Source organism: Excalfactoria chinensis, chromosome 4, assembly GCF_039878825.1.
Source record: "Excalfactoria chinensis isolate bCotChi1 chromosome 4, bCotChi1.hap2, whole genome shotgun sequence".
In the NCBI taxonomy this organism is placed as follows: domain Eukaryota; kingdom Metazoa; phylum Chordata; class Aves; order Galliformes; family Phasianidae; genus Excalfactoria; species Excalfactoria chinensis.
The window spans coordinates 73,775,339-73,790,327 of record NC_092828.1 but is presented as its reverse complement, the minus strand read 5'-3'; the positions used below and the strand labels follow the sequence as shown (position 1 = coordinate 73,790,327).

At 50.9% G+C, this 14,989-nt stretch overlaps 1 protein-coding gene across 3 annotated transcripts in view; it reads right to left on the bottom strand.

The window, feature by feature from the left end:
* Nucleotides 1-4,626, bottom strand: part of NEXMIF (neurite extension and migration factor) — a 123,480-nt gene extending 118,854 nt beyond the window's left edge. Inside the window, exon 1 of one of the 3 annotated variants that reach the window (XM_072334389.1) lies at nucleotides 4,532-4,626. The gene's annotated coding sequence lies outside the window, so the exon portion shown is untranslated. Of the gene's footprint in view, nucleotides 1-4,025; nucleotides 4,150-4,531 lie in introns of those variants that run through there. The other 2 variants (XM_072334391.1, XM_072334390.1) reach the window with 2 other exon arrangements.
* Between the last annotated feature and the right edge of the window lie 10,363 nt (nucleotides 4,627-14,989).

The following is a 14,989-nucleotide window of genomic DNA, read 5'->3' as shown; positions in this document are numbered from 1 at the left end:
GCTGATGGCGTCTCTGTGGGTCACCCCGCGGCTCCAGCTCCACTTCCAGCCCTGGGGGCCAGTGAGGGTCCCATGCCCCAGCACTGCCCGCATCAACCCGACTGCTCCTGTGTGAGCTGACAGCGCCTACCTGATGCGTTTCAGAACCAATACATCACACGCACAGGGAATCTAGGACAAGCTGCGACATGGACAGGTGGTTTTGATATAGTGGGCATCCTCGGATAGACATAAACAAACCATGGGAAATCACCGCCAGCAATCCCTGCAGAGGCAGCGGGAACACGAGATTTGTGTTTGCTTCAACACAACGGCGGTTAGCGGTAGGCTTTCCCTTCTGCCCTTCCCAAATTTCTACCCACCTCTCCACATTGAGGCATGGCAATCCACCAAGCCAACGTGAGAATCCTGATGCAATGGACGGGAAAGCGCTATTATTTTTATATATATAAATGTACAGCTCCAGCCAAAATACTGAAAATTAAAACAGAGCTTCAGTGGCACTTCTGAGGAATAAAAAAAAAAATAACAAAAAAAAGAAAAAAAAAAGAAAAAAAAAAAGAAAAAGGCTTTGGAAGCTTTAGATTTGAAGCTTCACAAGCTTCTTATGAAAAATGCAAGCTTTGAAAAACTTCTGAAGATTTAATGTTCTTACTCTGGGCTCTTCTACTGCCAATGGACTACGGATGCTGTAACTAATAAAAAATAATTAATGCCAATAAACAGGCTTTTCCATAAAGCCTCAGCTTCCCTTCTCCATCAAAGGCCCGAGCCATTCACTGGCACATTGTGCAGAGAACAAAATCCATGGGGCCCCTCCTGCCTGCATGCAGTTCTCCAGCACTACAGCTCAGGTCCAAAGCCTCTCATCCAGACAGAGGGCTGAACACAAACGACCCCCAAGCTACATGTCATGTGTGCTGGGTACATAACCACTGCTCTGCTGGGAATCAGTGGCCGGTCCGTGCAGTCCAGGGAAGCAGAAGCACGCACTGGGTCGTGCACAGAGGGATGACAGCCACCTACTTAGAGAGTGACCTCAGTAATAGTAATGTTCAGAAAGGTGTTGGAAAGAGTCTGACGAATGGAGCAGGTGAGCAGCACCAGGCCTTTTGGACCAACATACCAAGGTCATACTGATGAGCAATGGTGGAATAACTGGAAGGGATCCATCAGGAACCTCACACACACCCCACGTTCTTAAGGCACTGCACAAAAAATTATTAAAAAATAAAAAAGAAAAAGAAAAAAAAAAATAGACAAACATGATCGATGGACAGAAATTGCCAGCAGAATTCTCCATCATGGAAGACTATCCAGACAGGAGCTTGGATAAATCACACAAATTGGGCATTTCACGGGGAGAAGAGTTGCCAGAGCTTTGTTAAACCGAGCAGGACTGCAAGCTGAGCTCGTGCCGCAGCACCAACCCCTCCTGCACAGCTGAGGGTCAGGGCTCTGCCCAGGCTGCCACGGTCCCACAGACACAGCCCCAGCTCAGGGCTGCAGCATCGCCCGCCTGGGAGGGACGCAGAAACACCTGCAAAGGATGAATTGTCGAGATTGAAAGTTTTAACATGAGCTAGCAAACGCCAGGGATGAAAGAAAGCCTGGGATGAAAGATCTCTGTGACACCTGCTTTGAATAAAAAGGCTCTACTACAAAAATATCGGAGACCTGCTGGTCTAGAGCCTTTGCTTCATGCCATTCCCCAGACGTCAATTTGCAAGAGATGCACACAAAAGCAGCATTACACAGATTACATGCTATTCCCCTGAACTGCAAACAAAATCCAGCCGGCGCTGCCGCACCAAAGCCACCTTCCATCCGCCCGCATGGAGCCTTCATTACGGAGCAGGGATCAGAGCTGCTCTGCACACAGCAGCTCCCAGCACCACCTCTCCTGCGGCTCAGCTCCACCGGATCCCAAATCTCTGCACGTCCACGACTGCAGAACCATTAAGCCAACACTGGGTACCAACAGCAGGGCAGCTCGTCCTGAGCTCGTGCACCCTGCGGATAGAAGCCATGCCCAAGTCTGGATGCTCAAACCAGCTCACGGCCTCCAGCACTCTCAGTGTGACAACAGCCTCAATACACAACAACGAGCAGTGCCAGCACTGTGAAGGCACCTGGAATCTGACCCTTTGCTGGGGCAGGAGATGCTCGGGGGAGCACGATGGCTCAATGCCAGCTCTGCCACAAAGCCAGGCGTGCCAGCACCTGGAAGAACACATGGAGATGGGTACAGAGTTTGCTCCAGTGGGGCTGGGAGCGCAGAGATGCAGCAACAGAAAGCACAACCCACTGACAGGTGAGAGTGCAGCACCTTGCATGTAACAGGTGGATTTCACTGATGTGATTTCACTCCTAATTCTTGAAATATATATATATATATTAATTCCTTCACCGATCAATAACGGTTATTTCTGAGAAGCAATCTGAATCCTGTGGCCTTTGACATCCGCTCTCAGGGCCGAGCACAGAGGCAACAGCTGCAGCACTGTATGGGACAAGGGTGAGCTCTGGTGTGCTCACAGCCCTTCCCTCTGAGACGGATTATTTCCCACAGCCACTTTCCATTTGCTTGCAGCAGGGCACAAAGTTTACAGGGACCATTCGTCACTGTGCTCAGGGCAATGGGTGCAGAGGGCCCACGGCTGCTATCACCCAAATGCAACAGAGGAGAGCTGCTGCTTTCCTGCCCTGTTCCTGGGTGCCAGCCCGTACTGGCTTAGCATGGGGACGCTTTCTCCCTCCTGGTTCTGCATCCCATGCATCATTCTCCAAAGGCAGAAAGGAAAAAGCCGCACCGAGCCATCCGCAAAGCATCAGCAAAGAGGAGGGCCCACCACATGCCCCACACACCGCACTGCTGACCCTGCTCAGCTACTCACACTACAACAGAACAACCGCAGCCTTCTCCTTCCTTTATACCGCAGAGAGACCTTCAGCGCTCAGAACCGACCGTCCAACGGGCAGCGGGAGCCCCCACTCCAAAAAGCAAACAAAAAGGAGAGCAGGGGAAGGCCCTGGGCCCCGCAGCGCAGCGCGGCACCGGGACAGGCAGGCCGGGCCCCGCTCCATTCATTTAGCCGAGCGAGGCATCGCCGTGGCTGGCCGCCTTCCCCCCGGCCGGATACGCGCTCACAAAGGTACCGCACGCTGCGCGGGCCGGCAGGGTCTGGCTTTCTTGCCTCGCTCGGAGCTTTCGGGAAATCATTATTCACCGGCCCCGCCGCCACGAGCGGAGCCCGATCGGCGCAGCTTTGTACGAGCCGCCGCCACGGCTCCTCCATCGCCGCCCGGCCCAGCGGCGATGCCCCGCGCTGCCCCTGACCGGCCGCAGCATCCCGGGCACGGCCGCCTCCTTCCCCTCAAAATAAAACGAAATAAAATAATAGAGCGTTGGCGCGTGGCAGATTTATTCACCGAGCGGGTTGATTTATTGAGCGGACTTGACACACATCAAACCCTACTACGGGCTTACATAATTGTTATCCGCTCGCAGCTCCGCTCCTTTTGTCAGACGCGTTCGGGAGAAGCGATGCGACAACGGCCGCTGCCGCAGCCCGGCCCGGCTGCTCCCCACCTGCGGCGGAGCCTTTGTGCTCCTCGGCCCTGCCCGGCCGCCCCCCAGCCCAAAGCGCGGGGCCGAGGCCGCTCCCGGCGCTGGGGCAGGGCCGGGCCGCTCCGGGGCCGAGAGACGGTGACCGCCGCCCGCGGCCGCGGGGCCGGAGCGAGGCGCAGACAATGCGGCGGCCCCGTCCGCGGGCAGCGCCGCCGGGCCGCTCCCGGTGCCCCCGCTCGGCGCGGGGCCTACGGCGGCAGGGCCGCCCGGTGCCACCCGCGCGGGGGGACCGCGGCCGCCGGCGTCCCGCGTGCCCCGCACCCCCCCCCTCGGCCCCGGGCCGCGCGCAGCCCCCTCCTCCTCCTCCTTCTCCTCCTCCTCCCCCGCCGCCCCCTCCTCCGCGCCCCCGCCCGCCTCGCGCCCCCCTTCGGCAGCTCCCGCCGCCAGAACTCACCTCGACGCCGGACCCGCACGGGAGGCGGCCGCCAGGGGCCGGGGGTCCCCCCGCCCGCCCGGCGGCGGCGGCGGCGTCGGTGACGGCGTTGGCTGCGGCGCCGAGCGCTGCTCCATGCGCCCCGGGCCCCGGCGCGCGCAGGTGGACGCGCCCGCCCCCCCGCCCCTCCCCCGCGCGCCGGCCCCCGCCCCTCCCCCTTCCCGCCGCCCCCCCCCACCACCACGGCCGCCGCCGCCGCCGGCCCTCGGCGCCCCGCCGCCCCCCGCGGGCTGCACGCCGCCGCCTCCCGCCCCGACGCCGCTCCGCAGCCGCCGCTGCCATTGTTCCCTCCGCCGCGGGACCCGCTGCCGCCCCCCCCCCCGCGCCCCAGCCCCGCGCCCGTTCTCCACCCCCCCCCCCTCGCCCCGGCCGCTCGGCGGGAGCGCGCACCGCGCCGCCGCTGGGCATAAAGGGCGCGCGGCCGCGGCCCCTCCGGCGGCGTGGCGTGGCGGGGCGGAGCGGCTCACCTGGCGCCGGGCCGCGGGCAGGTGCCGCCGCCTGGGCCCGCCGTGCCCCCGGCGGGGAGGGGCGGCATCGCGGCGCGGGGCACGGCCGGGCCGGGCGCGGCTGCGGGAGGGAGGAGGGCGGGACGAGGGAGGGCGGCCGCTGCCGCACCGCGGCGGTGCTGCGGGAGAGGGGGAGCGGCGGCGGGAGGCGGTGCCGGGCCGCGGTACGGCCCCGGTGGGCGCGGGGCAGAGCCGGGAAGGAGGGACCCGCGGCGTGGCCCCCGCGGCGCCGCCCGCCCCACCCCGAGCGCCGGAGCCGAAAGTTGCGCACCTGCAGCCGCGGGGTTGGCGCGGGGGTCGCCAAACGGGGAGCGGGCGCTGAGCGCGGCGCGGCTGCGGAGGAGGAGCGGCATCACCGCGAGCGTTCGGGCTCCGTTACCGCGTGCCTCCGGATCGAGCGGAGGTTCCCACGTTAAAGTTTCCGCTCGCAGCTCGCGCGGGGCGCCGCTGCTTCTCCATCCCCGCCGCCGCACGGCTTGCGCTCCAACGGGTCGGGCAGGTGCCACCGGGACTTGCGGGTGACGCTACGGGGCACAGGAGCGCCCCGAACTCGGCGCCCCGCACGCCCGCTCCGGCGCTGCACCGCGTGCAGCAACGCGTTTGTTCTTCGGGGAGAGCCGCGCCCAGGCCGTGCCATCCGCTGCATGCATCCACGTCCCCACGTGCAGCACCCCGCACGGCTGCCTGCCGTCAGTTTCCCTCCCAGCAGCAGCACGTCGCTGCGGGAGTTGCAGAGTTCGGTCCTCGCAGCTTTCCGTATCCCTAACGCCTGCATCGCACCGCTTTTAACTTCACCCCTCGTGTCCTCTGCTCTGCGGAAAGACTAAAGTAACAGAAATGACGGACAGCTTTCCAGGCGCGCTGACGTGAGGGAAGCGCAGCCATCCGCCCTGCCTGGAGGATACTGAGTTTCCAGACTGCCACTTAAGAGCCACACGGCTCTAAGAACAGGTGCTAAGGGAGCTCCCCGTGGCAGCGCGATGCCCCAGCCACGATGCGAGGAGTGATCTCCATCCGCCAGCACACGGCACTGCCCTCCTTGCACTGCTAACCCTTGTGCAGCGCAGCGCAGCCAGGCGGCCCCAGATGGGGCAGGGCAGATGCTTACACCTGTCCTATTTTCCCTGCTGCCTTCAACCAAGACCCTCCTGCCCAGATGACTCTGCTTTCAGCCACTGCTTGTTGGTCAGCCCAGGAAGGGAAGCCAAGATCTACAGCCACACAACCTGGATGATGGTAACAGTTACATTCACACTGCAGAGCCACAGCTTCCTCTCCGGTGCCTGGGACAGATATGGATGGAAGGAGAGGGTGCAGGAGGTGCAAATGGAGCTGGAAAAGTGGGCCCTGGAGTGGTCTGTTATCCAGGCACGATTGCCCCAAATGGTTTTGTTTAGGGATGGAGGCAGGGACCGGACTAGGGAGAAAACAGCAGGCCCATAGCTGGAGCGTGCTGCACAGAGGAGCTGGTTTTGTGCTGTTACTGGTAGGAAAGGGAGTGGAACAAGGAATGGGAGGCTCTCCATGCACAGGGCTTTGGTTCAGCCAGGTGACCCTGTCACCTCCTTCCCCCAGTCCTCACATGTGATTCAGTCCTGACTGCAGTTGGTGAAAAAGAATTCTGAGCCTCCAAACAGTGATTCGCTCCAATTCCTGAAGCAGAAACAAAGCTGGGATTATGAACTGCCACATGCAGAATAGCCCCTGGCCCGTCACCCCTGCAAGCTGTGCACCTTTATCACAAAGCATGGAAACGCAGCCCTACAGGGTCTGTCACTAGCAAGGCCGCTGGTGGCAGAAAGATTCCTTCCACATTTCCTGGGGGTTTTGTCTCCCTTCCCAGAGTGCTGAGGAGCTGGAGAAACACAACACTGCTCAGCCCATGCTCTTCCTTTGCCGTGACCAGTGATGTTTTGGAAACACTGAGATAGGTGAAACTCAGAGCCGCTGGGGTGGCTTAAACACAAACTCCTCCTGTGCCCAGTGAGGCCATGGAAGAAAAGAAGGCAAGGAGGGGACCAGATTTGTTTCCTGGTCTTCTCTGTTCCTTTATATGTTTTTTTGTTCCACTGGTTAACCGCCCTCCAGCTCCCCAAACATCCTTCCCTCACACCACCATCACAGGGCTGAAAAACCTTCGTCATTCAAGTCAGAAAGTTCCAGCAGATTAATAACCTCTGAGGCTCCCATGGCTGAATACAACATTAAAACTGTGTTGCTAATTGGCTCTGATCTCCCAGATTAGTCCATACCTATTTCTCTATTCTCTCTCCCCTCTCTTTCCCAACACTTCAACTTTAAGTCGCAAATCTTGGTTCAGATCGCACATTTATCTTACCATGTTCCCATGGCCAAACACCTGATTATTTGTGGCTTCTGAACAGGAGGAAATAAAAGCACACATTTGTGCCTTGGCCAAGAGGAACGCTCTGTGGACAGAGGGCTCTGTGTTCTTTCATTTCCTTGGCAGGCCTCACACCCTTGGACATTTAGGAGAGGCTACTGTATTAGCGGAGGAAAGGAAAACAAGAAAACCACCAACCAACTAAAACGCAAAAAAACCAACCCAGCAACTATAAAAAAAAGGCTTAAGAATGGCGTGGTGTATTTGCAACGAGCCAGAGCACAGGTTAGAACAAAATATGGAGAGAGCAAAAGGATCAGGATACGCACAAGAAGTGGAGGTGAAGGAAAGTGGGACCAACACGCCAAACAGTCCCCGCTCACCAAATTTACTGCTCAGGCAACGATCCTTGGGCCAGCAAGAAGCCAGTTGGCTGCGCATCCATCATGGGTTTGATCCACTCGCAGGCAGTAAATCTAGTGAACCAGGTTACACAGCACGCCTCTGCTACGTGCACGGACCGGTGAACCGCAGACAAGCAGTAGGTGGTTCTGGCCCTAACCACCGCTTTGGCCAAGCTGCCGTGCATCTAAATATCCTGGATGAGCACGGCAGAGTTGAAAAGAGCTGGTGAGAACTCTGTGCCAACAGATGGCAACTCAAATTCTGTTTAGCCTTGTCATCTTTCATGTTACGCTGCTGTCTCCGTTTGGGGCGGGCTGCATGGGAACAGGAGGCAAATCGCAGCATTATCTTGGATGCACCCGCATCTACGTGAACAGAAAGGTACAAATGCTGGGGGTTTATTACCTGCTTTTCTTTGGGACCGTAGTTCATTAAGTACAAGAAAAGCAGTTTCATTAGCACGCGTTAACCAGTGACTTCCGTATTACCACTACTGTCTCCCATCAAAGAGCCATTTACAGAAAACAAGGGCAGAGGGAAGAAGTTGCTTTGGCAGCTTTAAGATTATTCGCCCAAAGCTTTATACCCTCTGTCTTGTATTTTTATGTTAAAGCATCATGAGATATTACCATATTTTTCATTATTATTTGTGGCACTAAATACTGCGGCACGCGGTGCCAGATGGCTAATATTCAGAATAAAAATAATGCAAGGCCAATCATGTATTCATCCCACTTTCCCAACGCACACAGCTAAAATATTAGCAGGCTTAAAATCTGGGTGATTTTTTCCTGTTTTGTTTTGTTTTTCCAATGTAAAAGAACAGCACATTACAGAATTATACGCGGGCACATTATCACACAAACGTGCTTGTCTAAAAATCCAACTTTCCATTTTATCTGTGCGCTGCAAGGATCTTAAAACATGGGTGCGCCTTTCTTTCACTTTTTAGGTTATTTAGCCCAGTAAGGAAAACCAAATAGTTCTGAAATGCATTAGGAACGTAAGAAAAACCTTCTCCCAGAGACTGTTATTGGTATGAAATACTTTTTTTTTTTTTAATATATAAACAGCTTGAGTCCTAAACTTAACCAGATGGAAACGTGCCTACAAAGAATTGGATCTAATTCAGCAGAGACTGACAGCCAATAGATGAGCCAATTTAGACCATCGTATGCCAAAAATGGTCAATCATGTTATCTTATGTGTGACTCTTACTCTGGCAGATGCCTACTCTATCCAAAGGACTCTAAGCATCTTTTTGGAAGACAGGATTATTTTACACACGCTTTAGAAACATCATAACAATGCTTGATTTCTCTGGAAATATTCCATTTAGTTTCAGCATTTTCACAAGGGATTTTTATTAATTTGAGGATATATGGTGCTTTCATTGTCTCCTTGCAGGAAAAAAATGCTTTCCAACCCAACAAAAACTGAGCTGCAGTTCAAGGAGAGTCCCCTATTTATTTTAATATTAATAAAAGGAAAGTTTTACACCCATGCAAACCAACTTAGCTGCCTTCCTTGGGCAGAAGTTTACTTTTGAAAACAACACAACCGTAACTACATATAAATACACTTCTTTCATCTCTCATCAACTTCCCCAAAAGAAAGGCTAAGGTAAAAATTAAAGGGCATTTTTTTTATAGTCAGGGTTTTTTTTGGGGTTTTGGTTTGGTTTTTTTTCCTGGTAACTCAGTCACTCAGGATATCACATTGTACCTTCCAGAGAGATGCTGTTCATCTGCCTCAGCCTGCAACACAAAAGGATCCCTTCCCATCTCCACCACAACACTTAGGCTCATGCTCTAGGAAATGCAGGGCATGCATGCTTGCTTTTTCTTTTTTCCCCTTCCCATCTTGCATCTAGCTTAAATAGAAACATTAAAAAAGGGGGAAAAGCCTTATTCAATTATTAGCCTGTCCTAAGGGCATAGGGCAGCTCGGTTATCTCTGCAGTGCATCACATAGCCCGTAGCTATACCCCATTCTTGTCAGCATGGTCTCCATTTAAACTCAGTCTGATTTTCAGCCCTATGAGAGTTCTCAAGTGATGAGATTTCTCTGCCCCCCCCAGACTGAAAGCTACAGAAACCAGTGTAAACATTTAGGGGGTCATCTTCTTTCACAGGACACTGTGCAAGGCCACACTGTAAAGAGATTTATGTCTTCTAATCTACTGTTCCCACAAAGAATAACTGAAGCTTTTCTCCCGAAGAGAAGGGCAGCAGTTCTGCTGGATAGCCTGTAGTTTGGGGTCTTCCTGATGATCACATGCAAAGTTGTGATTTCATTTCATACAGTATGGCAGTACTGTGTGAAATAACCTTACCTCACACAGCAAAAAGAAGTCAGGCAATTGATCTACAGGATCTGTGGCATCTTTTCTTGCCAATAGACACGGCTTTCCTTGACTGGTTACACTTACATCTTGCAAGTTCGAGGCCTTCTATGCTTAGATGACATACATGCACCTCTGAGCTCACACCTCTTCTAACACTGCCCATTTCACTTTAAATTGTCAGTGAGTTGCCGTGAACCACATAGCTGTTAGTCTGCATTCACTTCCTACGTAGATAGCAGCAGTAAAGTCAAAGCACTCAACAAGGACTTGATCAAGTTCCTCCTATTTCCTTTTCTGTTCCCTGCGAAGTTTGTAGGTTTAACTTTTTTTCCACTTCATTACCTCCTGCAGTCAGAGAGAAATAATCTCTTGAGGAACTACTTTTTAGCCTCTCTCAAGCATTAGGAATGTGACGTGGTCCTTTATAGGGAAGTCCACCGGGATGACAACACGGGTCCCAGACAAAGACTATTTGCCCCCACTTTGAGACACAGCCACTCCGTTTCCATGACCACCCCCATCTCCAACAGGAACACAACCGTGTGTGTTCAACACATCACAGGCAGCTTACGGACTTTTCAACATTTTCTAATTGACTGTTATGAGCCCCCTAAGTCGTCAGTAAGCAATGCAGCCTCTTAGTCTTCTGTTCATCACGTTCTGACTGATGCGAGCTGTCAGACTAAACCCAAACTGTCCAACAGCTGTAATTTGCAGATTTAGTAAAAGAGCTTAATATTCCTTTAAGTAAAGTACTTAAGAGATACATCCAGTGAATTTTAAAGTCTATGCACAGTTAGCACAGTTTTCTATTCCTCCCCCCCCTCTAATACCAGTAAAGCAGCTTTGGTCTAAATCAAAGACGAGCTTGTATTTCCTCTGAATAAATTCCAACCAAGACCTTGATATCAGAGACTGAAAACAGCCACTTACAGGATTTGTTTGTCTAGACACCTATTGGAATCATTTGGACACTTATTTGCTAGAGTTAAAACTCCTTTCCAGTAAACTAAACAATAACTAGAAAATTTGGGGGCCTTAAATGCAAACAGAACCACGGTGTAATCAATATAAAACACTTTTGGACAGCTTCTGGAGTTGTTCGTCTATTGAAATCGAAAGAGAAATATAGAAAACAAGTGTTATTTGCCTTTGACTTGCTATAAATTGCTTCTATGCTATTTATAGTAGGTAATATATTCAGTATTGCAGTCTGCCTTCAGTTGTTTTCTGTTCCTCCTTTCATTAACTCTGGTCTCTATGCTTACCTTTAGTACGTTCTATATGCACACAAAGCCTGATGGCCTTTGCTATGTGAATTAGGAACTGAGTGTTAGACATGATTTGCACACACACACTGCCTACAAAAAGGATATGTAGTACATAGATTGCTAAAAAACTAATACCTCCTATTGATTTCTGTGGAAACTACAACAGAAACAAAGAGCACACCACTGTTTGATAGAGCAAATCCTCAGCTACAGAATGCTTTTATTAAACACAGGCACCACCATTAGCCAATTCGGCACAGATGAGCTGATCAAGCTGCTCTTCGTTTTATGGTATTACAGTTTGTATATGGCCATCCAGAATGTGGCTTGTCCTTCACATTGCTGTCACCACTGCTGCTCGCATCCATTGTTGGGTCTCCATTAACCTTCAGCAAGCATCAATTAATATCAGCGGGTGTCATTTTTTTCCCCACATAGAGGAATTCAATTCCACCCCTTTGCTTCATATGCACTTCCATGTCAGATGCCATGCTGTCAGACTACCCGGCAACAAATAAAAGGGTACTGGTGGGAAGGTTCAGCCTTCTGTACCAGCACCATCTGCCTCTGCTACTGTGAGACAACAGAATAAGATAGGAGGCATTACTTTTGGAGCAACCCGTGTATTTTAAACTTGCCATCCCAGTGCATGTTGCACACAGGGCATGCATACAGGCTGCTGCATAGATAAATATCTCCAGATTGTAGCTGAGAGCTGCTGCATCACGGCAGCATCCAGCTGCATCTGACAGTACTATGGTTACTCACATATGAACCCAGGACGTGGAACACACAGAGAAAGCCTTCAAAACCTTACTTACCTACAGCCACTTCTCATTACAAGTATCTGGGGACTTGAGAATCTAATAGCCGATATAAATTCCAGCTGAGATCTTGCTGAGGACATTTAAACAAAGACATCCTATCATGTTGTAAGCTGCCAGCACGTACATAGATCTTGTTAGGGAACAGGTGAGCCTTGCCCAACCAGGTTTCAGTAGGTATGATTTCAGAGCTCTACGTGTGGTGATGGAAGGTTTCTGAGGCCAGCTGGAGATTCCTATCAGCCAGAATTCCAGGGGACTGTCAGGAAAGCACAAGGCTGATGGGACCCGAGTCCTGAGATACAAAGATACAGCACCAAACACATTTCAGCACAGGTAAAACTCTTGGCAGCAGCACTAAGCAAAAGCGCAGGGTGCTGGCAAACACTGTTTTCAGTGGATGTGACATTGAGAATCATCCCTTCCACACTGCTGGAACTGTGTACACCTATCGCTCTCTGCAAAGCTCTCTGGCCATTTTGGAAGCAGAGCTCTGTAACCTGATCACACACAGACACTATTGAGGATTGGATGCCCGTATAGCCCAAACAATACAGAAGAGCAAACAAAAAGCCAGCACCAAGAAGGCTGTTCACAGCTTCCTCATATTTCAGGCTACTTGCCCTCCCAAACTGGAAGAAGCAGATGCTGTGACAGAGCTCCCCACACAGCACTCAGTGAAGCAAACCCCTCCTGGCAGGATGGCTGCTGCCCAAGAGGTCTGAATGCAGCACAAGGGCCTTCATTGTGCAATGTCCCACCGCACAGGTCACCTGCTACGTTCCTTTGAAAGCAACACATGAGAGGAAAAAAGAACCCGACCCTGTGTGACAAGCTGGTCATGTTTCCTCAAGCTCACAGACAGGATTTTTAAGGGGAAACTACAGTAGAATTCTAGTCCAGTTATGGGGATAGAGAAGGGGGAAGAGGCAACAGAGCAAAGTAAGATTGTGTTTATGTAGCTGCAAGGAAAACTTGAGGCCAAGATCAGCAGTTAAGGGACCACTTTTATACAATCCTTCTCCCCACCGCTCTCTAGCATTGCCCACCTGAGCTTCTCTTTGTGAGCCATTTATGTTTAAATACTGTAAAACACTAAAAAAAAGTGTTATTGCTCTGTCCAACAGAGTGTCATTATTTTTTTCCCTAAAACCTTCAGAAACCTTGTTTGCCCAGGCAAGGGATGTTCTCAGTAACTGCCCTGCAGTCACCCTGTGTGGCACACACACTAAAATACCACTGACTGCAAATCAATTCCCTCCACACCCTCAAAGGTAAACCTCAGGAGTTCCACAGTACAGTTTTACTCATCTTTTCAACTCCTTCCCAGACTCTGCTTTCAGCCATTCTCAGGTATATACACGCACTCTTTCCACATTATAGACTCACAGGAGTTTAGATTGAACCATTTAAACGTCTGAAGTCTGCTGAAGTCGCTCTCCTTCATCAGAGCTACAGACATTTGTGACATGTGCTGTGTGGGACAGCTAGCCAAAGACATGCAACATTCGCCTACTTCATATGTCAGCTCCCTGATGTAAGTATTAACATATTACCACTCAGCACTTCAGTTGCTTTGCTTAACTTTCAAAGAATTAATAAGCTGCTCCTTAGAACCTCTTCCCTGCTGAGACTGTGGGATTGCCATAAGTCTCCATTTGGTGAGTATTTTTCTGGTCCAAACATTTGAAATCCAATACCAGCCCAATCCCCACACAGGCTTTGAAATAAACCCAGGTGAACTCCGCACAGGGCAGAAAGAAATGCAGCATCCTAAAATACCTCTGCTTTGTCCTCTCCTCCTTACATCCTGTCAAGTATCTGATATTACTTCAATCACTTCATAGTATCAGCAACTCACGCCACTCATTCCCATTTACAAATCTTCTGCAAACACTAACGCTTTACCAGAGAACATCCCCTGCTTTTCATTATAAATAAGCTCTCTCTTTTTTATTATCTGTCTTCTTAAAAAGCCTGTCTCTTTTTCCAGTCACTGAAGAGATGAAGATTTTTACACTCATGTGACAATACCTGAACACGTATTTCCATTTCAGGAGAAAGCGGCATAGCCCTTCACATAATTCATGCATCAACTGCACATGAAACGCTCGTTCCTAATTACAGACTGACCTTCACATTCCATTTCCTGCAACTAGCTTAAAATGAAAACTTTTCATCTTTTCAACCTCCGCATTTCAGAACACGTATTGGTGCTTGCACAAGGCCAGTAAAATCCTCAGATGACACTTGTAGAGCACTTTACAATGCATTCAAAGGACACAGTACAAGCTGATATACTGTGTTCCAGCCTGTTTCTTCCTCTCCATAATGAAAGGAAAGAAAATCTCTTCTTTTCCCCCTCTACTCTCCAGGATAAGGCTGATAGCTTTACAAGACACATTTTAAGTTGGTGTGACATAAATGCTTTACTTGACAATTTTATAAAGGGCTACAAAGCACTGAAAACTGGAAATGAAATATGGGGGAGCTGAGATGTCACATTAGTCTTTCAACAACTGAGATGCTATTTTAAATTCTGTCTTAAGACACAACTGCTTTATTTTTTTCCTCCCCTCAAATAAAATATCTACTGTGCAACTTAGTACAACTGGCACTTCTTAAGAAGGAGATCATACAACGAAGCACTAATAACGTCTCAAGTTGTGATTACGTTGTAGCCATAGGAAGCTTGTACAGTAGTTCAGTTAATTCATAGGCTGAATTCCATCAGCCCTACTTCCATGACAGCCCAGCTGTTTAAGACAGTTAATCGCAATTCACCCTCTGGGACATGCCTTCAAGTCAACTTAGGAAGCTACACAGCCTGGCAGGCAGCTTGCCAGCATAAACAGCAATATTTTGGGTAATGAGGGTCCTGACAGGGTTGACCAAATGCCATCTAGAAAAGTACCTTGTGTCTGATGGTGTTTTAGGCTCCTCCCTTACACACCCACAGAACAACACGCAGCAATATTGCCAAGGCATATGACCAGTGACCTAAAAGCTCAGGCAGGCCTTCCTAAAGAAGACTGTTTCTCATTTCAAGTGCCACTGGTGGGCTCTGGCAGTGCCCTGGTGGGAGACAAGAGGGAACTGGATGCTGGATTGACCTCAAGCCATAGATCTTCCTTTTTAGGATCACAGGGTTTAGGGTTTTTTAGGGTTTAGGGTTGCTGTTGTGCTTCCATGCTCCTTGCGTCTTTTCCTCAAGTTTTATTTCAACAC